Here is a 25,860-nt window from a genome sequence, read left to right on the forward strand (position 1 = left end):
GAAGTGGGGGTACAGTGGATTAACTAATGCCCCTCCCCATCTCTGTTGGGGAAGCGGGGGTATAGTGGATTAACTAATGCCCCTCCCCTTCTCTCTGTTGGTGAAGTGCGGGTACAGTGGATTAACAATTTCACTTTGCCCTCTCACTGACAGGGGATTGTTGGTCCATGTTTCTGTGTGACCCTCAATTCAGATTGCAGTGGGTGTGATACAGCAATTTAAAGCTGACATCAATTTAAAGGGATGGACAATGAGAGCAGCAGGAACACCGAGATTTAAATGTGATGGGTTTGTTTGTCTGAAATGGGAAAGTGCCCGACTTCTCCTCAGCGGGAGGAAAGTCAATGAAGATATTTTGCTGAATCCTGGAATGAATGAGTTTTACTCTGTCTCTAACCCAGGGTGTATCTGAGCTGGGAGCTCTGGTTGTATCAGACTTGGAGACCTGTAGAAATCCGGGTCTCATTGAACAGATCTAATATCAGCGAAGTGGAAGCTCCATTAATTAAACGGCTGTACATATAAATCACAATTGGAGGAAAAAAACTTTATTATTTTTATTTTAGTTCGAAATATAACCAATCGATTCTCATTGACATGAGTTAACGGTGTCCATCAGAGCGAGGGAAATGTTCACAAAACTGGGTTTACCGCTGGATTTATCAACCGTTCTGTTGATGATCTTCAAGGGGATGGCTTCATGTCCCACCACACAGGAGTAAGAAGCGCCGCTGGCCCACTCCTCCGCTGCAATGGATAACAGGCTGTACATGAAGAAGGAGCTATTGCCGTTCTCCGCCATCACCTCGGTGTTCTTGTAGTTCCCGGGATTCACCGGCTTGTCATTGACGGTCCACTTGACGAAGATCTCTCGGGGGGAGAAACCTCTCACTAAGCAGCTGAGGGAGACGAATCTCTGAGCGGAGACGTCTTCAGCCGAGGGCAGGAGGACAGAGACGGACGGTTCCCGCGGATTGGGATCTGCAGAAAATGTACAATAAATGTCAATAAAATGGGGAATTCCGGAGACAATGGAACCGCCAGTTAGATGTGGGAGAAATGTGTTTTGTTTTGGATTTAAAGGTTTCCATTTCCCACTTTGGGATCTGTACGGTTTCCCAGCTCGGAGCAAAGGTGGGCACAATCCTTTTCCCTGAGAATTTACGGATATTGGATTCGAAAGTTTCAGAAAGTGTACAGCAGGGGAACAGGCCATTCGGCCCAACTGTTCTGTGCTGGTGTCTAAACTCCAAACCAGGCTCCTCCCACCTTACCCCAAGAGGATTGGAAAACTGCCAATGTAACACCCTTATTCAAAAGGGAGGGTGTCAAATACAGGTAACTATAGGCCAGGGACCTTAACATCTGTCAGTGGGAAACGGTTCGAGTCCATTATAACGGATCCAATAGCTGAGCATTTAGAAATACACAATAAAATCAGCAGAGTCAGCATGGCTTCGTGAAGGGGAAATCATGCCTGACAAATTTATTGCCCTTATTTGAGGTGATAAGGAGAAGGCGAGAGAGAGGGGGGACCAGTAGATGTAATATACATAAATTTCACAACTGTGTTTAATAAATGAATGGACTATTCCCACGGCTGCAGATGACAAAAATATAAAGGCAAGTAGTGAGGATTACAGAAAATCTAGAGAGGGATAGAGGCTGCTTAAGTTACTGTGTAAAAACTTGGCAGATGGAACATAATGTTGGAAAATGTGAGGTTAGACACTTTGGTAGGAGGAGGAACATAACGGAATATTATTTAGATGGAGAAAGACTGCAGAAAGCTGAGGTAACGGGGGAATTGGGGGTCCTCGCGCTGAAACCACACAAAGCAAGTTCTGCAGGTAATATGGAGACAAATTGAATGTTGACATTTATTTTACAGGGAATAGAATATAAACATGGGGCAGTCTGGCTCAAACTATACAAGGCATTAGTTAGACTACACCTGATACACTTTGGATAGTTTTGGTGCCCTTATCTAAGGAAGACAGATTGGTTTTGAATCCAGTCCAGAGAAGGATCACGATGTTGATCCCGAGTATGGAGGGATTTTCTTATGGGGAGAGGTTAAGGAGGCTGGGCCTAGACTGATTGGAGTTTAGAAGAATGAAGGCGGCCTAATTGAGACATGAAAGATTCTCAGGGAGCTTCGGAGTGTAGTCGCTGAGAGGTTGTTTCCCCTGTGGGAGCATCTCGGACCAGAGTGCAGGATCACATAGTCAATGTTCGCCCATTTCAGACAGAGGTGAGAAGGAATTTCCTCTCTCAGAGTGTCGGGGAGCTGTGGAATTATTTAACCCAGGGGGCTGTAGATTCTGGGTTGTTCAGTATGTTCAAGGTTGAGAGAGACATATTTTCAACCAATGGGAGATATGGGATTGGATTTTGTTTATTGTCACGTGTACCGAGGTACAGTGAAAAGTATTTTTCTGCGAGCAGCTCAACAGATCATTAAGTACATGAAAAGAAAGGGAAATAAAATAAAATACATAACAGGGCAACATAAGGTACACAATGTAACTACTTAACACCGGCATCGGGTGAAGCATACAGAGGTGTAATGTTAATGAGGTCAGTCCGTAAGAGGGTCGTTTAGGTGTCTGGTAACAGCGGGAGAAGGCGGGAAAGAGGAGTTGAAGATCATCACATCAGATCAGTTATGATCTCATTGAAGGCTGGATCAGTGTTGTTGGGCTGAATGGCCTACGTCTGCTCCTACGTCTTGTGGCCATTGGTCTAGCTCCGTCTAAACCCCATATCACTGCTTTTAATTCATTGTTCCTTCGTCTACGTAGCAATTTCCCCCTTAAGATCAACAGGCCCAAAATATTTAGTCGTGGAATTACCAATCAGAATGGACCATAAATACACTGAATACTAAATACTGACCGCTGCACTGACACCAGAAATAGACACAATGATTCACTTATTGCTTCAGTTTCACCGCTCACCTATTTTTTTGTGGATTGAAATTCTTAAAGGAGTTGGCAGGTCCTGATGGCTCGCCACACAGTCAAACACAGCCCCACTCAGCCAGGCTTGTGTCGAGATGTTTAATTTGCTGACCACGCTCTCAGTATCTGCCCCAGGCTGGTCGGCAATCTCTGATTTCAGCGGCTTCTTCGCTTCACTCCAGGACACGTTGACTCCATAAGGACCATTCGAAATGACGCAGGTTAAGGTGACAGTCGCCTCCAGTAAGACCTGTTCTATTGGTGGTGGCAGTATTGTTACTGAGGCGGTAATACAATCAGAAGGATCTGTGAATGAAAACATGAAAATCAACACAAGTTTCATCTTCAGAATCAGGACAGAAGGATTCAGCCTTCACTCACTCAATGGGAATAAATCAACTTCGAAACTTCTAATGATCGCCATTAATCTTCTGTACACAATGGAAAACCAGTTTGGTCATCTTAAACGATTCTCATTGTGAAATACAGTCAGCACCAATGGCATTCTAATGAACGAGTATTGCAGCATTCCCAATACAAATATTCCAATCCTGATCTCGGAAACCTAATACGGAAGGCTGATTTACAAATAGGTTGAATGAACTTTCCAACAATTTTCCTTGGAGCTGTTATCAATAAAGGGGTTCAGACACCCACTGCCTCTCAAATATAATCAGCTGTCTCAGGATAAGGCTGATATCAAATCCACCTCACTCACTAAATGACTTCAAATTAGAGGGAAACATTTATTTCTCTGCTGATCAAATCCTGAATGGTGAGCAATCCTAATGCAGCTCTTACATCAGAATGAAACACAAACTACATGGCGGTAAATTAGAAGTTATTCTGTGCTTTGTCCTGATTTTAATAAATTCCTGATTTGGATTAACATCAGAGTGCAGGATGATTTATTGTTTCCTCTGTTTGTGTCTCTTACCAGACGCGGTGATGTTGTGACTTTGGGTCACCTCTTGATGAGTGACCTGGCAGGTATAGACCGCTTTGCTGAACCATTCCCCAGCGGAGACTGTCAGCCGACTGCTCGCCGAGAAGTTCCCATTCACTTCACAGGCGGGAGAGGTGACAATTCCTGAAGCCATGGGTTGTCCATTCTTCAGCCACTTTACCGTGATTGAATTTGTCTGGAAATCGTTAATTGAACAGACGATGGTTGCAAATTTCTGTCTTGTGATTTCTTCACTGGAACTCACGGTGAGGATAACATGTGGAGGGACACCAGGCGGGCCTTCAAGAAACACAATTTAGACATTTCTTGCAGAAGATGGTGTGACAAATAAAATGATTTATTATATTTTAACTGTTTCTCTGCGGCCAATATTTTCCTCAGGAATCAGAACGGCACACTTTATCATAAATATGTTATAGCCAAAGGTGTAAATAAAGTAATCACAGCGGTTCTGCTTCGCGCAGTTTCCAGAACACTTACATGTCATTCCAATGCTCTTGTCTGAGCCGCTGTGTCGAACCTCACAGCTGATTTTGCTGCATACCCCCTCTGACTCGGTGATGGTTAACTGGCTGCTCAGGGTGTAGGTTCCCTTCTTGTTTCTCGCTGACGGGTATTCCTTAACTCCAGTGCTGATCAGCTGCCCATCTTTCTTCCAGGTAAGGCTGGTGATTTCTGGGGAGTAGTCCATCGCCAAACAGCCGTAGGTGACGGAGCCGTCGGTGTTGTGTTGCTGACAGGAGACCAGGCTGTAGAGAGTGGGTGGAGACGGTGTCGCTGGGAGAGAATGGCCAATTGAACAAGTTAGACTCTGGGATTTGTCATTAAGATATCATACAACTTAGAATTTGGATAAAGTTACAAATTTATCATAAACCGTTCGCATTAAAACTGCATCCATACTTGAGCTTCTGTTACTTCTAACTTTTGAGAATCACCATTTGTTTATTCCCTCTTTAGAAACTCACATCTCTTTCTCCATTTCTAACACCTTGCAGAAATTAGCATTATGGTGTCATCTGAAAATGTACCATTCATTCCTTTCAATGAGCAGAGCGGAGGGTTTCCCCATTATTTATGACACCAATGTTTTTTCCACCAACAGCACTTTGTGATAAAGAAGTTGTCTCTTCATTTCGGTCATTGCTGTTTGGAAATTGCCTGTGTTCAAACTGACTGATGTCCCCCATCTCTCCACCTCACTACCCCCACTCCCCAAAACAAGGAGTCGTTACTTTGCTTCAGAAAAATCATCCAGGTATTTACAGAATGACTATAAAATTCTACGTTTGAAGCACATGTGCAAGTAACTCCAAAATTCTCCAATTACAGGACCCTGGACATTAAAAGCGGGATGCGGCCATTCGGTCCCTCAGGTCTCCTGCACCATTCAATATGATTATGGCGGAGCGGATTGTGGGATGGACCCCGCATTCCATGTATCCGCGTTAACCAGCTTCCTGTCCTTTTCCCAGCTCTCTGCGCTTTTCCCAGCTCTCTGATCTTTCCTCCACTTCTGTAATTTGCCCAGCTGCACCTTTCCAGGTTGTTTGCTCTTTGCCTCAGCTTCTGGAACTTTCCACTTGCTCTTTGTGCTTTTCCCCAGAACATGGCACTTTGCCCCCTGATTATTGGCTTTGGCCCATCAATTACCACTTTTCCCCGTGTTCCTGCAGATTCTCTCCCCTGTCTGCGCTCAGCTCTCTGCCCATCTCACCTGCTCACTACTCAGCTCTCGTATTTCCCAGGCTCCCTATACTTTACCCAGCTTTATACAATTTCCCAGGCTCCGTGTGTTCCCGCACCCTCCCCCCCCCCCCCCACCCCCCCGCCCCCGCCAGCTCGCTACCCATTCCGAGGCTCCCTGTGCTTTTCCCCAGCTCTCTGCCTTTTCCCAGGCTCCCTGTGCTTTTCCCCAGCTCTCTGCCTTTTCCCAGGCTCCCTGTACTTTAACCCAGCTTTATACCATTTCCCAGGCTCCATGTGTCCCCCCCCCCCCTCCACCCCAGCTCGCTGCCATATCCGAGGCTCCCTGTGCTTTTCCCCAGCTCTCTGCCTTTTCCCAGTCTCCCTGCACTTTTCCCCAGCTCCATCTTTTCCCAGGCTCCCTGCGCTTCCCCCCCCCCCCCCCAGCTCTCTACCTTTTCCCAGGCTCCCTGTGCTTTTCCCCATCTCTCTACCTTTTCCCAGTCTCCCTGCGCTTTTCCCCAGCTCCTTCTCTTCCCAGGCACCCTGCACTTTTCCACAGCTCTATCTTTTCCCAGTCTCCCTGCGCTTTTCCCCAGCTCCTTCTTTTCCCAGGCTCCCTGCACTTTTCCCCAGCTCTATACCTTTTCCCAGTCTCTCTGCGCTTTTCCCCAGCTCTATCTTTTCCCAGGCTCCCTGTGCTTTGCCCCATCGCCATATCGTCTCCCAGGCTTCCTGTGATTTTGCACAGCTCTCTACCTTTTCCCAGGCATCCTGTGCTTTTTCCCAGCTCTCTACCTTTTCCCGGGCATCCTGTGCTTTTTCCCAGCTCTCTACCTTTTCCCAGTCTCCCTGTGCTTTTCCCCAGCTCTCAGCCTTTTCCCAGTCTCCCTGCGCTTTTCCCCAGCTCTCAGCCTTTCCCAGTCTCCCTCCGCTTTTCCCCAGCTCTCAGCCTTTTCCCAGGCTCCCTGTGCTTTCCCCCAGCTCTCAGCCTTTTCCCAGGCTCCCTGTGCTTTTCCCCAGCTCTCAGCCTTTTCCCAGGCTCCCTGTGCTTTCCCCAGCTCTCTACCTTTTCCCAGGCTCCCTGCGCTTTCCCCAACTCTCTGCCCTTTCCCAGACTACCTGTGCTTTTCCCCAACTCTCTGCCTTTTCCCAGCCTCCCTGTGCTTTCCCCCAGCTCCATCCTTTCCCAGGCTCCCTGCGCTTTCCCCCCAGCCCTCTACCTTTTCCCAGGCTCCCTGCCCTTTTCCCCAGCTCTCTGCATTTTCCCAGGCTCCCTGTGCTTTTCCCCGTCTCTCTACCTTTTCCCAGGCTCACTGCACTTTTCCCCAGCTCTCTGCATTTTCCCAGTTTCCCTGTGCTTTTCCCCAGCTCTTTTTTTTCCCAGTCTCTTTGCACTTTTCCCCAGCTCTATACCTTTTCCCAGTCTCCCTGCGCTTTTCCCCAGCTCTATCATTTCCCAGTCTCCCTGCGCTTTTCCCCAGCTTCTTCTTTTCCCAGGCTCCCTGCACTTTTCCCCAGCTCTATACCTTTTCCCAGTCTCCCTGCGCTTTTCCCCAGCTCTATCTTTTCCCAGGCTCCCTGTGCTTTCCCCCATCTCCATATCGTCTCCCAGGCTTCCTGTGATTTTCCCCAGCTCTCTACCTTTTCCCAGGCATCCTGTGCTTTTTCCCAGCTCTCTACCTTTTCCCGGGCATCCTGTGCTTTTTCCCAGCTCTCTACCTTTTCCCAGTCTCCCTGTGCTTTTCCCCAGCTCTCAGCTTTTTCCCAGTCTCCCTGCGCTTTTCCCCAGCTCTCAGCCTTTCCCAGTCTCCCTCCGCTTTTCCCCAGCTCTCAGCCTTTTCCCAGGCTCCCTGTGCTTTCCCCCAGCTCTCAGCCTTTTCCCAGGCTCCCTGTGCTTTTCCCCAGCTCTCAGCCTTTTCCCAGGCTCCCTGTGCTTTCCCCAGCTCTCTACCTTTTCCCAGGCTCCCTGCGCTTTCCCCAACTCTCTGCCCTTTCCCAGACTCCCTGTGCTTTTCCCCAACTCTCTGCCTTTTCCCAGCCTCCCTGTGCTTTCCCCCAGCTCCATCCTTTCCCAGGCTCCCTGCGCTTTCCCCCCAGCTCTCTACCTTTTCCCAGGCTCCCTGCCCTTTTCCCCAGCTCTCTGCATTTTCCCAGTCTCCCTGCGCTTTTCCCCAGCTCCTTCTTTTCCCAGGCTCCCTGCACTTTTCCCCAGCTCTATACCTTTTCCCAGTCTCCCTGCGCTTTTCCCCAGCTCTATTTTTTCCCAGTCTCCCTGCGCTTTTCCCCAGCTCCTTCTTTTCCCAGGCTCCCTGCACTTTTCCCCAGCTCTATACCTTTTCCCAGTCTCCCTGCGCTTTTCCCCAGCTCTATCTTTTCCCAGGCTCCCTGTGCTTTCCCCCAGCTCCATATCGTCTCCCAGGCTTCCTGTGATTTTCCCCAGCTCTCTACCTTTTCCCAGGCATCCTGTGCTTTTTCCCAGCTCTCTACCTTTTCCCAGGCATCCTGTGCTTTTCCCAGCTGTCTACCTTTTCCCAGTCTCCCTGCGCTTTTCCCCAGCTCTCAGCCTTTTCCCAGTCTCCCTGTGCTTTTCCCCAGCTCTCAGCCTTTTCCCAGTCTCCCTGTGCTTTTCCCCAGCTCTCAGCCTTTTCCCAGGCTCCCTGCGCTTTTCCCCAGCTCTCAGCCTTTTCCCAGGCTCCCTGCGCTTTTCCCCAGCTCTCAGCCTTTTCCCAGGCTCCCTGAGCTTTCGCCCCGCTTCCTGCATTTTCCGGACTCCTTTTGCTTTCCTCCAGCTCTCAAACGTTTCCCAGGCTCCCTGTCCTATTCCCCCAACTCTCTGCCCTTTCTGAGACTCCCTGCGCTTTCCCCCAACTCTCTGCCTTTTCCCAAACTCCCCGCACTTTTCCCCAGCTTTCTACCTTTTCACAGGCTCCCTGCGCTTTCCCACAGCTCTATACATTTCCCCAGGCTCCTGTGCTCTTCCCCAGCTCTCTGCCTGTTCCCAGGCTCCCTGTGCTTTCCCCCGCTCTCTGCCCTTTCCCAGACTCCCTGCGCTTTTCCCCAGCTCACTGCCTTTTCCCAGTCTCCCTGCGCTTTTCCCCAGCTCTATCTTTTCCCAGTCTCCCTGCGCTTTTCCCCAGCTCCTTCTTTTCCCAGGCTCCCTGCACTTTTCCCCAGCTCTATACCTTTTCCCAGTCTCCCTGCGCTTTCCCCAGCTCTATTTTTTCCCAGGCTCCCTGTGCTTTTCCCCAGCTCTCAGCCTTTTCCCAGGCTCCCTGTGCTTTCCCCAGCTCTCTACCTTTTCCCAGGCTCCCTGCGCTTTCCCCAACTCTCTGCCCTTTCCCAGACTACCTGTGCTTTTCCCCAACTCTCTGCCTTTTCCCAGCCTCCCTGTGCTTTCCCCCAGCTCCATCCTTTCCCAGGCTCCCTGCGCTTTCCCCCCAGCCCTCTACCTTTTCCCAGGCTCCCTGCCCTTTTCCCCAGCTCTCTGCATTTTCCCAGGCTCCCTGTGCTTTTCCCCGTCTCTCTACCTTTTCCCAGGCTCACTGCACTTTTCCCCAGCTCTCTGCATTTTCCCAGTTTCCCTGTGCTTTTCCCCAGCTCTTTCTTTTCCCAGTCTCTTTGCACTTTTCCCCAGCTCTATACCTTTTCCCAGTCTCCCTGCGCTTTTCCCCAGCTCTATCATTTCCCAGTCTCCCTGCGCTTTTCCCCAGCTTCTTCTTTTCCCAGGCTCCCTGCACTTTTCCCCAGCTCTATACCTTTTCCCAGTCTCCCTGCGCTTTTCCCCAGCTCTATCTTTTCCCAGGCTCCCTGTGCTTTCCCCCATCTCCATATCGTCTCCCAGGCTTCCTGTGATTTTCCCCAGCTCTCTACCTTTTCCCAGGCATCCTGTGCTTTTTCCCAGCTCTCTACCTTTTCCCGGGCATCCTGTGCTTTTTCCCAGCTCTCTACCTTTTCCCAGTCTCCCTGTGCTTTTCCCCAGCTCTCAGCTTTTTCCCAGTCTCCCTGCGCTTTTCCCCAGCTCTCAGCCTTTCCCAGTCTCCCTCCGCTTTTCCCCAGCTCTCAGCCTTTTCCCAGGCTCCCTGTGCTTTCCCCCAGCTCTCAGCCTTTTCCCAGGCTCCCTGTGCTTTTCCCCAGCTCTCAGCCTTTTCCCAGGCTCCCTGTGCTTTCCCCAGCTCTCTACCTTTTCCCAGGCTCCCTGCGCTTTCCCCAACTCTCTGCCCTTTCCCAGACTCCCTGTGCTTTTCCCCAACTCTCTGCCTTTTCCCAGCCTCCCTGTGCTTTCCCCCAGCTCCATCCTTTCCCAGGCTCCCTGCGCTTTCCCCCCAGCTCTCTACCTTTTCCCAGGCTCCCTGCCCTTTTCCCCAGCTCTCTGCATTTTCCCAGTCTCCCTGCGCTTTTCCCCAGCTCCTTCTTTTCCCAGGCTCCCTGCACTTTTCCCCAGCTCTATACCTTTTCCCAGTCTCCCTGCGCTTTTCCCCAGCTCTATTTTTTCCCAGTCTCCCTGCGCTTTTCCCCAGCTCCTTCTTTTCCCAGGCTCCCTGCACTTTTCCCCAGCTCTATACCTTTTCCCAGTCTCCCTGCGCTTTTCCCCAGCTCTATCTTTTCCCAGGCTCCCTGTGCTTTCCCCCAGCTCCATATCGTCTCCCAGGCTTCCTGTGATTTTCCCCAGCTCTCTACCTTTTCCCAGGCATCCTGTGCTTTTTCCCAGCTCTCTCCCTTTTCCCAGGCTTCCTGTGCTTTTCCCCAGCTCTCTATCTTTTCCCAGTCTCCCTGTGCTTTTCCCCAGCTCAATCTTTTCCCAGGCTCCCTGCGCTTTCCCCCCAGCTCTCTACATTTTCCCAGGCTCCCTGTGCTTTTCCCCGTCTCTACATCTTTTCCCAGTCTCCCTGCGCTTTTCCCCAGCTCCTTCTTTTCCCAGGCTCCCTGCACTTTTCCCCAGCTCTATACCTTTTCCCAGTCTCCCTGCGCTTTTCCCCAGCTCTATCTTTTCCCAGGCTCCCTGTGCTTTCCCCCATCTCCATATCGTCTCCCAGGCTTCCTGTGATTTTCCCCAGCTCTCTACCTTTTCCCAGGCATCCTGTGCTTTTTCCCAGCTCTCTACCTTTTCCCAGGCATCCTGTGCTTTTTCCCAGCTGTCTACCTTTTCCCAGTCTCCCTGCGCTTTTCCCCAGCTCTCAGCCTTTTCCCAGTCTCCCTACGCTTTTCCCCCAGCTCTCAGCCTTTTCCCAGTCTCCCTGTGCTTTTCCCCAGCTCTCAGCCTTTTCCCAGGCTCCCTGCGCTTTTCCCCAGCTCTCAGCCTTTTCCCAGGCTCCCTGCGCTTTTCCCCAGCTCTCAGCCTTTTCCCAGGCTCCCTGAGCTTTCGCCCCGCTTCCTGCATTTTCCGGACTCCTTTTGCTTTCCTCCAGCTCTCAAACGTTTCCCAGGCTCCCTGTCCTATTCCCCCAACTCTCTGCCCTTTCTGAGACTCCCTGCGCTTTCCCCCAACTCTCTGCCTTTTCCCAAACTCCCCGCACTTTTCCCCAGCTTTCTACCTTTTCACAGGCTCCCTGCGCTTTCCCACAGCTCTATACATTTCCCCAGGCTCCTGTGCTCTTCCCCAGCTCTCTGCCTGTTCCCAGGCTCCCTGTGCTTTCCCCCGCTCTCTGCCCTTTCCCAGACTCCCTGCGCTTTTCCCCAGCTCACTGCCTTTTCCCAGTCTCCCTGCGCTTTTCCCCAGCTCTATCTTTTCCCAGTCTCCCTGCGCTTTTCCCCAGCTCCTTCTTTTCCCAGGCTCCCTGCACTTTTCCCCAGCTCTATACCTTTTCCCAGTCTCCCTGCGCTTTTCCCCAGCTCTATCTTTTCCCAGGCTCCCTGTGCTTTCCCCCATCTCCATATCGTCTCCCAGGCTTCCTGTCATTTTCCCCAGCTCTCTACCTTTTCCCAGGCATCCTGTGCTTTTTCCCAGCTCTCTACATTTTCCCAGGCATCCTGTGCTTTTTCCCAGCTCTCTACCTTTTCCCAGGCATCCTGCGCTTTTTCCCAGCTGTCTACCTTTTCCCAGTCTCCCTGCGCTTTTCCCCAGCTCTCAGCCTTTTCCCAGTCTCCCTGTGCTTTTCCCCAGCTCTCAGCCTTTTCCCAGTCTCCCTGTGCTTTTCCCCAGCTCTCAGCCTTTCCCAGTCCCCCTACGCTTTTCCCCAGCTCTCAGCCTTTTCCCAGGCTCCCTGCGCTTTTCCCCAGCTCTCAGCCTTTTCCCAGTCTCCCTACGCTTTTCCCCAGCTCTCAGCCTTTTCCCAGGCTCCCTGCGCTTTTCCCCCAGCTCTCAGCCTTTTCCCAGGCTCCCTGCGCTTTTCCCCAGCTCTCAGCCTTTTCCCAGTCTCCCTACGCTTTTCCCCAGCTCTCAGCCTTTTCCCAGGCTCCCTGCGCTTTTCCCCCAGCTCTCAGCCTTTTCCCAGGCTCCCTGCGCTTTTCCCCAGCTCTCAGCCTTTTCCCAGGCTCCCTGCGCTTTTCCCCAGCTCTCAGCCTTTTCCCAGGCTCCCTGAGCTTTCGCCCCGCTTCCTGCATTTTCCAGACTCATTTTGCTTTCCTCCAGCTCTCAAACGTTTCCCAGGCTCCCTGTCCTATTCCCCCAACTCTCTGTCCTTTCTGAGACTCCCTGCGCTTTCCCCCAACTCTCTGCCTTTTCCCAAACTCCCCGCACTTTTCCCCAGCTTTCTACCTTTTCACAGGCTCCCTGCGCTTTCCCACAGCTCTATACATTTTCCCAGGCTCCTGTGCTCTTCCCCAGCTCTCTGCCTGTTCCCAGGCTCCCTGTGCTTTCCCCCGCTCTCTGCCCTTTCCCAGACTCCCTGCGCTTTTCCCCAGCTCACTGCCTTTTCCCAGACTCCCCGCACTTTCCCCCAGCTCTCTACCTTTTCCAGGCTTCCTGTGCTTTCCCCCCGTTCTCTACCTTTTCCCAGGCTCCCTGCGCTTTTCCCCAGCTCTCTACCTTTTCCCAGGCTCCCCGCACGTTTCACCAGCTTTGTACTCTTTCCCAGGCTCCCCGCACGTTTTCCCAGCTTTCTACCTTTTCCCAGGCTTATGCGCTTTCCCCCAAACCTCTACCTTTTCCCAGGCTCCCTGTACTTTCTCCAGATCGCTGCCTTTTCCCAGTCTCCCTGTGCTTTTCCCCAACTCTCTACATTTTCCCAGCTTCCCTGTGCTTTTTCCCGGCTCTCTGCCTGTTCCCAGTCTCCCTGTGCTTTTCCCCAACTCTCTACCTTTTCCCAGCTTCCCTGTGCTTTTTCCCGGCTCTCTGCCTTTTCCCAGGCTCCCTGTCCTTTCCCCAGCTCTCTATATTTTCCCAGGCTCCCTGTGCTTTTCCCCAGCTCTCTACCTTTTCCCAGCTTCCCTATGCTTTCCCCCGGCTCTCTGCCTTTTCCCAGGCTCCCTGTCCTTTCCCCAGCTCGCTATATTTTCTCAGGCTCCCCGCAGGTTTCCACAGCTCTCTGCCTTTTCCGAGGCTTCCCGCACATTTCCCCATCTCTCTACCTTTTCCAGGGCTCTCTGCTCTATTCCATGACTCTTTGACATGTTCCTCTCCCTCGATATTTTCCCACGTCCTCTTTACAATTCTCCCCGCCCCCGACCCTGACGCTTCCCTCCAGCTCTCTTCTCTTTCTCCTGGGTCCTACTGCCGCCTTGCCAGGCCACCACATTCGTGCACACTGGCTCTCACTCCTCGCTCCAATTCTCTCTTCCTCTCTCATTGCAGACTAACTCCTCCCATTTAGTGAGCAAGGGGACAAGTGAATGAGGGTGAGATAGCAGGGGTGTGAATTAGGGCGGGAGTGAGAAAAGGGTGGCTGGGTGTGTCAGTGTGTGTGCATGAACAATGGTGGGCGCGTATGAGTGTGGAGCATGAGGATGGGTGTGCGATTGTAAATGAGTGAGGATGGATTGGTGAGTGAGGGAGGATGCATGGGCGACGGTGGTGGTTGAAAATAAATGAGCACAGTAAGAAGTCTTACAACACCAGGTTAAAGTCCAACAGATTTGTTTCAAACACGAGCTTGTGGAGCGCTGCTCCTTCCTCAGGTGAATGAAATGATATGTTCCAGAAACATACATATAGAGTTTTGTCTGTATATATATTTCTGGAACCTACCTCTTCACTCACCTGAGGAAGGAGCAGTGCTACGAAAGCTAGAGTTTCAAACAAACCTGTTGGACTTTAACCTGGAGTTGTCAGATTTCTTACTGTGCTCACCCAATCCAACGCCAGCATCTCCACAGCATGTAAATAAATGAGTGGGCGGTTTGGTGTTGAGTGAGATTTTGGGTGATCTGAGGTTTTTGAATGTGGCTGCGTGAGTAATGGTGGGTGTGTGAGGGAGGATGCATGAATGATGGAGAGTGAGTGACAGTGGGTGAGCGAGGATGTGTGAATGAGGCCTACTGAGTGAGTGAAGGTGGGTGAATGAAGGTGAGGCTCAGTGAGGGCGTGTAAATGAAGTTGAGTGAATGAGGGTGGATGAGTGAGGGTGAATGAGTGTGGGTGAGTGAATCACATTGGGTGAGCGAATGAGTGTGGGTGAATGAGGGTGCGTGAGTTATGAAAAGTGAGCGAAGCTGGGCGTGTGAGACTGGTTGAGTGAGGGGAGTGAATTAAGTTGTGTGGAGTGAGTGAATAAGTGAGTGTGAGTGAGTGACGGTGGCTGAGTGAAGGGACTGAGTGATTTCCATTAGTAAGGGTGGTTGAGTGAGTGTGAGTGATTGAAAGTGGGTGAGTGGGTTTGAGTGGGGTGGTTGGCTGTGGGTGAGTGAGTGTGAGTCAGTGTGAGTGAGGGTTGGTGAGTGAGGGTGAGTGGGAGTGAGTGAATGCAGTTGCGTGAATGAGTGTGAGAGAGGGGATGAGGGTTGGCGAGTGAGGATGAGTGAGTGTGACTGAGTGTGAGTAGTGTGGGTGAGTGAGTGTGTGTGAGTGTGAGTGTGAGTCGGTGAGTGAGGATGAGTGAGTGAGTGGGGTGGTTGAGTGTGGGTGAATGAGTGTGAGTGAGTGAGGGTGAGGGTGGGTGAGTGAGTGAGAGTGAATGAGGATGGGTGAGGGTTGGTGAGTGAGGGTGAGTTGGAGTGATTGAGTGAAGGTGGGTGAGGGTTGGTGAGTGAAGGTGAGCGAGTGAGAGTGGGGTGGTTGAGTGTGGGTGAATGAGTGTGAGAGAGTGTGGGTGAGAGTGGGCGAGTGAGTGACAGTGAATGAGGGTGGGTGATTGTTGGTGAGCGAGGGTGAGTGGGGGTGAGTGAGTAAGTGTGAGTGGGCTGGTTGAATGTGTGTAAGTGTGAGTGAGTGTGAGTGAGGGTGGGTGAGTGAGTGTGAGTGAGTGAGGCTGGGTGAGGGTTGGTGAGTGAGGGTGGGTGAGTGAGTGTGAGTGAGTGATGGTGGGTGAGGGTTGGTGAGTGAGGGTGAGTGAGTTTAAGTGGGGTGATTGAGTGTGGGTGTGTGAGGCTGGGTGAGGGTTGGTTAGTGAGGGTGGGTGAGTGAGGCTGGGTGAGGGTTGGTTAGTGAGGGTGGGTGAGTGAGGCTGGGTGAGGGTTGGTGAGTGACGCTGGGTGAGGGTTGGTTAGTGAGGGTGGGTGAGTGCGGCTGGGTGAGGGTTGGTTAGTGAGGGTGGGTGAGTGAGGCTGGGTGAGGGTCGTTTAGTGAGGGTGGGTGAGTGAGGCTGGGTGAGGGTTGGTTAGTGAGGGTGGGTGAGTGAGGCTGGGTGAGGGTTGGTTAGTGAGGGTAGGTGAGTGAGGCTGGGTGAGGGTTGGTTAGTGAGGGTGGGTGAGTGAGGCTGGGTGAGGGTGGGTGAGTGAGGGTGGGTGAGTGAGGCAGGGTGAGGGTTGGTTAGTGAGGGAGGATGAGTGAGGCTGGGTGAGGGTTGGTTAGTGAGGGTGGGTGAGTGAGGCTGGGTAGGGGTTGGTTAGTGAGGGTGGGTGAGTGAGGCTGGGTGAGGGTTGGTGAGTGAGGGTGAGGAAGTGAATGTGGATGACAAGGTGGGTGAGGGAGAGTGAGTTAGTTCGGATGGATTACTGTGAGTGAGTGAGGGTAAGGGAATGAGGGTTGGTGATTGACGATGTGCATAGTTGAGTGTGGGTGTGTGAATGAATGTGGGTTAGTGGGTATGGATGCATGAGGGTGATGATTGATGGAGGGATTGTGACTTAGTGCCGGTAAATGAGTATGGGTTAATCAGTCAGTGCGTATGAGTGACTGTGAGTGAGTGTGAACAGGGGTGAGTGAGTGTGAGTGATGGTGAGTGAGTGTGAGTGACAGTGAGTGAGTGTGAGTGAGTGAGAGTGACGGTGAGTGAGCATGAGTGAGTGTGAGTGACAGTGAGTGAGTGTGAGTGAGTGTGGGTGAGTGTGAGTGACGGTGGGTGAGTGTGAGTGACGGTGGGTGAGTGTGAGTGAGTGTGCGTGAGTGTGAGTGACGGTGGGTGAGTGTGAGTGAGTGTGCGTGAGTGTGAGTGACGGTGAGTGAGTGTGGGTGAGGGTGAATGAGTGATCATTCAGGTACTCCGGGCCAAGCCGGGCGATGTTTCTCTGGATGACATTCCGCTCAGGCTCAGCTTTCTCTTGTCTGTTGTCCACAGCCGAGCTGGGGGCTCCTCCATTCCGCTGCACCACCCCCACCTCCTCCTCTTCCTCTCCATCCATCCTGTCCTGATTCTACACATTGATCAGCTTTCAGTAACACCGGCTGTGTACAGTCAGACAGCAGTGTAGATCACTGGGCAGCTGCTTTAATACTGTCAGTAACACCGGCTGTGTACAGTCAGACAGCAGTGTAGATCACTGGGCAGCTGCTTTAATACTGTCAGTAACACCGGCTGTGTACAGTCAGACAGCAGTGTAGATCACTGGACAGCTGCTTTAATACTGTCAGTAACACCGGCTGTGTACAGTCAGACAGCAGTGTAGATCACTGGGCAGCAGCTTTAATACATTCAGTAACACCGGCTGTGTACAGTCAGACAGCAGTGTAGATCACTGGGCAGCTGCTTTAATACTGTCAGTAACACCGGCTGTGTACAGTCAGACAGCAGTGTAGATCACTAGGCAGCTGCTTTAATACATTCAGTAACACCGGCTGTGTACAGTCAGACAGCAGTGTAGATCACTGGACAGCTGCTTTAATGTCGGTGTAATTTCATTCTGTACAAAACAATTCGGAACTGGAACAATGAACCTTCCTCCAACTTAATAGATTTTCATGTTGAAAATGTCAATTTCAGGCTGAAAAATTATTGTCATATTGTGTCAGAGAGTGTGTTTTCTTCATTCTTGTGATGCAGATGTCTCTGCCTGGGCCAGCATTTATTTCCCACCTCTCATTGCCCTTGAGAAGATGGTGGTGAGCTTCGTTCTTCAACCACTGCAGTCCATGTGGTGTTTGGGAGGCAGCTCCAGAATTGTGAATCATGGACAGTGAAGAAACAATGTGATATTTTGAGGTCACGGTGGTGAGAGGCTTGATGGAGAAATTCCAGTTGGTGATGTTCCCATGTGTCTGCTCTCCATGTACAGATGGTAGCTGTTGTGAGATTTGAAGGTGCTGTCCAAGCAGCCATGACCAGTTCCTTCAGAGCATGTTGTAGGTGTTACACACTGCTGCCAGTGTTCCCCAGCGGTGGAGGGAGGGAGTGGTTGTCGATGGTGTGCCAATTAAGCGGGCTACTTTTGTGTCATTGGAGCTGCATTCATCCAGACAAGTGGAGAGTATTCCATCACACTCCTGAATCGTGCCTTGGAGATGGTGGCCGTGATATGGAGATGCCGGTGTTGGACTGGGGTGAGCAGAGTAAGAAGTCTCACTCAGGTGACTCACCTGATGAAGGAGCTGCGCTCCGAAAGCTAGGGATTCTAAACAAACCTGTCGGACTTTAACCTGGTGTTGCAGATGGTGGACAGGATTTGGGGCATCAGGATGTGTTTTTGTTGCAGAATTCCGAGTCTCTGACCTGTTGTCACAGCCACACAGTGTATATGGCGAGTCCAGTTCAGTTTCTGGTCAATGGTCAGCAGGAGGTTCAGCGATGGTAATTCCATTGAATGGCATTGGGGTGATCGTTCGATCTTCGCTTCTTTGAGATGTCCATTGCATGCACTTGTCTGGTACGAATGTCCCTTTCCCCTTGTCAGCCCAAGCCTGGATATAGTCCAGATCTTGCTGCATTTAGCAATGGACTGCTTCAGTAACTGCGGAGTCGTGAATGGTGCTGCACATCGTTCAATGATCAGCCAAAATCCCCACTTCTGACTTTTGGAAGGTCATTGCTGAAGCAGCTAAAGATGGCGGGGCCGACACTGAGGAACCCCTGCAGTGATGTCCTGGAACTGAGATGATTGACCTCCAAAAACCGAAACCATCTTCCTTTCCGCTCGGTATGACTCAAACCAGCGGGGAATTTCCCCCCGATTCCCATTGACTCCAGTTTTGTTTGGGCTCCTTGATGCAACACTGGTTCAAATGTTGCCTTGATGTCACGAACAGTCACTCTCTGCTGTCCGTGTGTTCTTTATGTGTGTCCCTGTGTGCGTGTTCCTAGGTGTTCATTGTGTATGTGTGTGTGAGCGTGTGTCCGTTCCCGTGTGTGTGTGTATCCCTCTGTATCCCTGTGTACGTGTTCCTCGGTGTTCATGTTTGTCTGTGAGTGTGTGTCTGTTCCTGTTTGTGTGCTGCTGTGTGTGTGTGTTTTCTTGATTGTGTGTATGTTGCTGTGTTGCGCCTCTGAGTGTAAGTGTTTGTGAACATATGTGTGTGTTCCTGTGTGTGTGTGAGAGAGAGAGACAGAGTACGTGTATGTATGTGAGATAGGTGTTAGAGGGAGAATAAAATAATGTGCAAGGGAGAGTTTTTGTGTGAATGTGTGTGAAGGGATGTGTGTGTGTGAGATTTTCTGTGTGAGTGAGAGAGGCAATGTGTGTGAGAGTGTGTGGAAATGGGAGATTGTGTGCGTGAGTTCGAGATAGGGTGTGTATGATTGAGTGTGTGTGAGAGATTAGAGAGCATGTGTGTGTGTACCTAACACAGAGAGAGAGAGACCACGTGTGTCAGAGAGGCAGAATGTGGGGATGCGTTTGTGTGTTTCTGAACACGTGTGATAGAGTTTGCCAAAGAACATGTCTGTGTTTGAGTGAAAGAAAATGTGTTTACGAGATATGTATGTACTAGTGTTTGTGTGTGAGAGAGAGAGAGAGAAATAAGTGCTTGTGTGAGTATGTGTGTGTGTGTGTATGAGAGTGTGCATGTGCGAAAGAGAGAGATTGTGTGAGAGAGACACGGGACACAGTGTGCATGAGAGAGAGCAGGTGGGAGAATGTATGTGTGTGACAGGGTGCATGTGTGTGTCTTTGGAAGTGTGTGAGAGAAAGGGAGAGTGATAGTATGTTTGAGATTGTGTGTGTGAAAGAAGGAATGATTCTGTTTGAAGAGCGATTATGGATGTGAGACTGTGTGAGAGAGAGAGAGATCTGTGTGTCTGAGATAGTGTGTCTGTGATAGAGAGGGAGTGTGTGAGAGAAAGAATGTGCGTATGAGAGAGTGTGTGTGTCAGAGAGAGAGGGAATATGAGAGAGTGAGATACCGCATGCCTGAAAGAGAGAGATAGATTGTTTGTCAGAGAGAGAGAATGAGACAGTGTCCACGAGAGAGAGGGCATGTGCCAGGGTGCACGTGTGAGAGTGCGTGAGAGTGAGAGGATAATAATATGTTGGCGAGTTTGTGTGCGTCTGAGATATTGTGTATGTATCAGAGGGAATGCGTGTGAGAGAGAGCCTGAAAGAAAACATGCGGTGTTTGAAGAGCGATTATGCATGTATGTGAGGGAGAGGGTCTGTGTGTTTGAGCGTGGGTGAGAGAGAGAGAGAGGCAAGGTGTATCAGAGAGATTTGGTGAAAGAGAGTGCGTGTGCGATAGAGCGTGTGTGAGTGAGAGCGTGTGAGCGAATGTGCGTGTGAGAGAGGCAGATCGTCACAGTGTGTCTGAGAGTGAGATTGTGAGAATCATTGTGTGCGAGGCACAGTGTGTATGTTTGAAAGAAGTATTGTGATTATGTGTGTGAGAGAATGAGTTTGTGTGAGGATGAGAGAGAATGTGTGTGAGAGAGCGAGAGTGTGTATATGTTTCTGTCGATGTATGAGTGCACCAAAACCTGCAAATTCCCTTCCAAGACACTCACCATCCTGATTTAGGAATACACCGCCATTCCTTCACTGTCGCCGAGTCAAAATTCTGCAACTCCCTCCCTGACAATATCGCGGATATCCCTCCGCAACATGGACTGCAATTATTCAAGGATGTTTCACATCTAAACTTTCCGGGGGGACACTTCGGCATATATAATAAAATCTGGCCTTGCCAGCGCCTCCAAAATCCTAGGATAGGATTAAAAATAAAATGCAAAGGGATTTCTCCGCGGCACTGACCCATTAAATAGATCAAGAATTACAATAGCACGGAATGTAACCCAGTAAATCTCTCTCTGCGTTGCCTAATCGAAAATTCCCAAGACCAATATATCACTGCTTAAAAATCAACCAAATCTCCTTCTCCAGCCTGTCTGGCGTTGCTGAATTCTTTCTGTCACAATCTGGATGAGGAATCACCTTTCTGAGTCGCCTTGTCAAACATCAAGTAAAATTTTCACATTTCTCACAGATACAAGTTTTATTGAAGGACTTGATCAAATTGCACTCCCTGAAATACTGGAAAATGAATCAGAAGATTTACAACCAGTCAGGAAGATTCCAGGTCCCAGCACAGTGACCGCGCGCACAGAAACTGAACAGACACACATGGCAACAATCGAGTTCCAGCAGATAGATCTGTTCAATCTGTCAGTTTCATGAAACTGTTTGATTCTAATTGATCAATGGTCAACTTCCGACAACAATAATTCAGTAATTTATTTGAAATTAAACTGACATTAATTTCAATATCATATTCGACTTTTAACTATTTTTCCCTGTCTGTCTCAAATCTCGATAATTGGGCAAAAAGTAGTTTTGCTGAAAATGAGCAGATTAAATATTACAGATTCAGGGCAGATTAATGACGTAACAGAGACTCAGTGACAGGGCAATAATTAAACAAACCAGAAAATATTCACATTACCCACTGATATGATCTAAATCACAATTAAATGTAATCAGCAAAAGAATCAGAGCAAAAGAATGTAATCAGCAAAAGAGTTTAGCTGTACACAGCAGTGTAAAGAAATGTATTGTTTCCTAAATTCATTTCAGATATTATTAAAGTTCTCTAAAACATTTGAGATATTGCCAGGATACAACTCAATTGTAGGAGATCATTTATGTTGAATTAATTCTCACTGATATTGTATTGTAAGTTATTGTTAATTGTCAGCTAATTCTTTATTCGATTATCTGAACTATAATAATAAATATAACAAAAATAGCTTTCAATAATCCCTAACTTGTTTTACCCAGAGCTTTATGAAATAATTGGGGTTTAATTAAAACAACCTGACAATCAAACAATGTTGAGCAATAAACTCCAAATTACTAGATGGAAACATCTTAACATTTAATTGACTGTATTCACATTTTAATTTTTTTTAACTCCAATTGCCCTATTCGACCTACAAATGTGCAAAATATGCGCCTTTCTGAACGCATTGATAAATCATAAACTCCATCTATTCTCAGAAAGTAATGAATATAACGAGACCAGCTCAGTAATGTTTATTCAAATCATTTGTAAAACTGACACATTATGAGCAAGTAGCGTCGACAATTTGATGTTGAATTTAGCATTTAATAAAATTTAAGCCTAAAACTAAGGTATAATCATTCTTTCTTTCCTATCATCTGTTCTTCCTATAATTCTATCGTGTGTAGAGCACAGCTATGGGAGACAGGATGTCATTATAAAATGCAACGGTACTGTTAACCTTTTGTAAATAAATAAATCGGTTTGACATTCAAGCTTTTACTTTTCAATCTCTTGCCATAGGCAATCTGAACTTTCCTATAATACAAATAAAATCATGGGAACAATTCCTTGCTTGGCAGCGACTTCCACATCTCAGAAACCTGTTTCAGGTTAGATTAGTGATAATTCCCTCGCTATCCAACTACGCATTACAGTGAAGGTATACTATGGTTGCAGCGCCACAGAAATAATAGAATAACTGGAATTACAAGTATTTCCAGCCTAGAAACCTGTCCGGTCATGTTAACCTCGTGCAGAACACAGCAGGATTGTAAAAGGTGATTAATGATGAATTATATTAATATAAAATAACCATTGGTTAATATGGAGTTGTATCACCGCATTGCAATTGTTTGAAATATATAAATGTTACTATGTTCGGCATGGGCGTTTCAGTCATTATTTCGTTTAATCTGGAATCTTCAGTTAAAATAACAAAATGCATCAACATATCTTTATTAGATTATTTTCTTAAACCTGGCTGTTTTCTCCCGACATTCGCCCTTCAAGCATTTTCAAACGCCGAGACTGTTTGCATTCAACCAGAAAACGTGTAACCGCTCAGTGTCACCGAGTTTAAACAATGCAGAAACAATGCAGAAACGCTGAACCGTTTGACAGATCTGAATCATTTAAAGTCATCCAGATACACAATCTCCTCAACAGAACAAAACACAAAATCACATCAATGAAGGACTGAAACCCGTCTATGGAGAAGCAGCTCAATTCTACATCGAACAGGATCAAACTTAACATTGCAAGAAAATATCAATATCCAGCAAACCAGCTCGTAACCAATTGTATGAATTATTAAACTAAACAGAAATCTGGAATAACAGCAATAGCATTGCGAGGTGCTCGAATATTAACAACAAATAAATATTGAAACTTAACCATTTTATTCATACTGAGTCATTTTTCAAACACATTTAAATGCTTTTAATGTTTGCAGTTGATGGTAAAAGCTGCAACCATCAGATGCCACCGAGATTAAACTTTCCACAAACGGCAAACTGATTGCAGCAACAACTTCTGCTCGGAAAGGATTGTCGTAGAACGTGGCTTAGTTTAATCTGCAATTTTCACTTTTTTTTCAAGATGCAGAAACAGCCTCCCTGTTCTCTGCCGACAATCCTGCGACAAGCAGTTTCCAACACGCAGACTCTGCATTCAATCACAAACCATGTAACCGCTCAGTGTCACCGAGTTGAAACAATACAGACACACCAAACCGTTTCACAAACTTTTCTACACAAAGTCACCCAAAAACATTCCTCAGCAGGAAAACACCAAATCACATCACTGAAGGAGTGAAACATCATGGAGAAGCAGCTCAATTCTACAAACACCTCCAAAAGAATCAAATGTAACATTGCAAGACAATCTCAATTTAAAATGTACCAAACCCTCATGTCATCAAATGAATGAACAGGTAAACTAAACAGAAAACTTGAATAATACCATCAGCACTTTCAGTAAGCAGAACATGTTCAATAAGATAATACAGAAACTTTAACACATTTTGTCAATGTTGGGTTCGATCTCAAACACTAGTGCGGAAGACGCTACAAGCTGCAGACATTAGATAGAACCGATATTAAACATAGGGTAAAAACAGACGTTTTGTATTTAAAGTAACCCAGCCACACAGTATCCTCAGCAAATAAACACCAAATCACAGCAAACAGGGACTGAATCCCTCAGCAGCATCTTTCTGTCAAGAAACCGCGGGATTCTATATCCCCCTTTCAGCAGAATCAAATGAAACATTGCAACAACATCTCAATACATGATCCACCAAAACACATTTCAGTGAACAAATGGATTTTGAAAATGAAGAAAAATTTAAAACAAATACAGTAACACAGTTGGTAAATAATGGAATGGTTCTTACCTGCAGTCACCGTCACCATGGTGCCTTGTCCCCAGTAGTCTAGATAGTCACAGTGTCACATTCCCTGGGCAGCTCCGTTCAATAACCGCACCTGCACATAATAGACATAAATCCACCATTATTTTAAATATTCACAAACCAGCGGCAAAGAGAATTCACGATTAATTTTCAGGAAATTATATTAATATTTATGGATACCGTTCTCTCTTCATAAATGACCAAATGTTTTACATTTCACAGACATGGAAATGTTATTGAAAACACCAACTGTGACTAAATAACGACCCCCAATTTTCCACATTAATTCTTATTATTTTGTCAGTGCTGAAAATAAATAATGCTTCACTGTGAATAAAGTTCGATTGTAAAAGCGAGCACTGAGCCAGCCTCAGTTAATTAGTGCTGAGGGGCTTTTTGTATTGACAGTAACTGCTGTGCCCCAGGTATCACAGTGAGACACAGCGTGTCAAATACTGCGGCAGACTGTTAACTGTAAAATACAGAGATTTAATTTCACTGTTCACTCAAAAAACTAACTCTGTCTCTTCCAAGCGTGAATGGGTGAGTTATTTCAGCTTGTCCGGGTCATTACATTTATAAAGAGGATCAGAACACTTTTAAACCCTCTGTACAGATTTAGCGAGTCGGTGAACAGTGATAAAGTGGAAGATTTTTATACCTTTGTGCAAACTAATATTAGTTCCAAACGTTGTTTTATTTAAAATTCATTTACATTGACAATCCTGCTGTGGCGCTGATCACCAATTTGAACAAACTCTATCACTGAGCTTTTTGTATGAGGATGTCGCTGTGCACAGCACTGTGACCCACTGTAGTCACAGTGACAGACACCCGCACAAAAACTGCACTCACTCTCTGTTCAGCTCTGCCGCTCAATATTCACTTCAAATACACGTTTACTTCTGATCTAATTTACAATTTGACAGCAGTTCATAAAACCCAATGTACATACACTTTCTCCAAGAATCAGAAATAATAAAACGATGATTATTACCAAGTCTGTAATTTCTGAAAATGTGAACAGTAAATATAAACAGACAAAAGCTCATCCTATTAGATCGATTAGTTTGTTCGGTTTCGCTGTTTAATTTTCTCTGTGTTAATTATGTAAGAAGCAGCTTGTGTTTTGACTCTGATCATTGACATTAATATTACATTTGAATCAAGTACTGACCTTCAGGTTAAGGTGCAAGTTGCTGAATTCCCTCTCGAGCTGTTCTTGTGCGGGTCCAGCCCTGGTTCCTCTCGCTGTGGTCTCTTGCACAGTAATAGATGGCGGTGTCTTCGGTCTTCAGGCTCCTCATGGCCAAAGAGAAGATGTTGTTTGAAGTGTCTTTGGACGCAGTGAATCGATCTTTAATGGCTGGGGCGTAGTTGTTGCTGGATGAACTATAGTACCAAAGCAGCCACTCCAGCCCCTGTCCGGGAACCTGCCGGACCCAGTGCATGCTGTAGCTGCCAAGATTGAAGCCGCTGGTTTTACAGGTCAGTGTCAGGGAGCCTCCGGGACGCCCGGTCTCTGCCTCCGGCTGAGTCAACACAACATCCGACTGGACACCTGTAAAAATATATCAAAAAGCCCGAGGATTAATGCTGGTGAAATGATTGGTGAGTCTGGAACATTCCAGAGAGAAACTAACACTGAGACAGTAACAGTGAGAGACTTGGACAATAAAAACTACTCACGGGATAAGAAAGTCAGCAACAAACTGAGAGAAATGGCCCACCTCATCCTTCTGGTCATTTGGGGGAAATGGTTGTGTCAGGAACTCAGTGAACAAACCAGCTCCCGGACTGTTGGATTCGGGTCCCAGTGAGCGGCATTTAAATACCCGGCAGAAGGGGGCGGCTTTCCAGGTGGTTCCCTGGTGGAGGCGGCGCCTGGATCCACGTCCCACCTTCCACCCCCCCCCCCCCTCCCCTCCCCGAACAGAATTGGCCCAGAGATTTACTATAGGTTATTATTAAAATAGACATTTTTCGGTATCGGGATATTTGTTTGGCTGAATGGATTCATTGTAATGTCTCTCATCATCCTATTGGTGAATTTATATTTTCGCATCTGTTAATTAAACTTAATTCCATTGTAAATTCAGTCCTTTATTTCTGTACTCCAACATAAGTGGATGATCACAAAGAGGTGGAATTATATTAACAGGGAATAAGACGTCTGTCTGTCTAATTTGCAACAACTCTGGGTCTCTATCCAATTAAAACAATAACTTATAATTTATCAGAAGAATTGTTCTCGATTTCTGTAACTAAATACGGGCAATGAATAAAGTGATTCGATTTAAATGGTGCACGACTATCATTAAACAATGTAGGTCTGGGGACAAGAAGAAACTCTCATATTACACCATGTTTCTCCTGG

At 47.9% G+C, this 25,860-nt stretch overlaps 1 pseudogene across 1 annotated transcript; it reads right to left on the reverse strand.

Annotated features, from left to right (window-relative positions):
- Window positions 1-567: 567 nt before the first annotated feature.
- Window positions 568-25,218, reverse strand: LOC119959538 (annotated as a pseudogene). The gene is made up of 7 exons (XR_005459221.1): window positions 25,173-25,218; window positions 24,736-25,044; window positions 23,466-23,537; window positions 4,411-4,707; window positions 3,901-4,209; window positions 2,961-3,269; window positions 568-981 (listed from the first exon to the last, which is right to left on the reverse strand). The product of XR_005459221.1 is annotated as an Ig heavy chain C region-like (transcript).
- Between the last annotated feature and the right edge of the window lie 642 nt (window positions 25,219-25,860).

The sequence above is a fragment of the Scyliorhinus canicula genome, unplaced genomic scaffold (genome assembly GCF_902713615.1).
Source record: "Scyliorhinus canicula unplaced genomic scaffold, sScyCan1.1, whole genome shotgun sequence".
Classification (NCBI taxonomy): domain Eukaryota; kingdom Metazoa; phylum Chordata; class Chondrichthyes; order Carcharhiniformes; family Scyliorhinidae; genus Scyliorhinus; species Scyliorhinus canicula.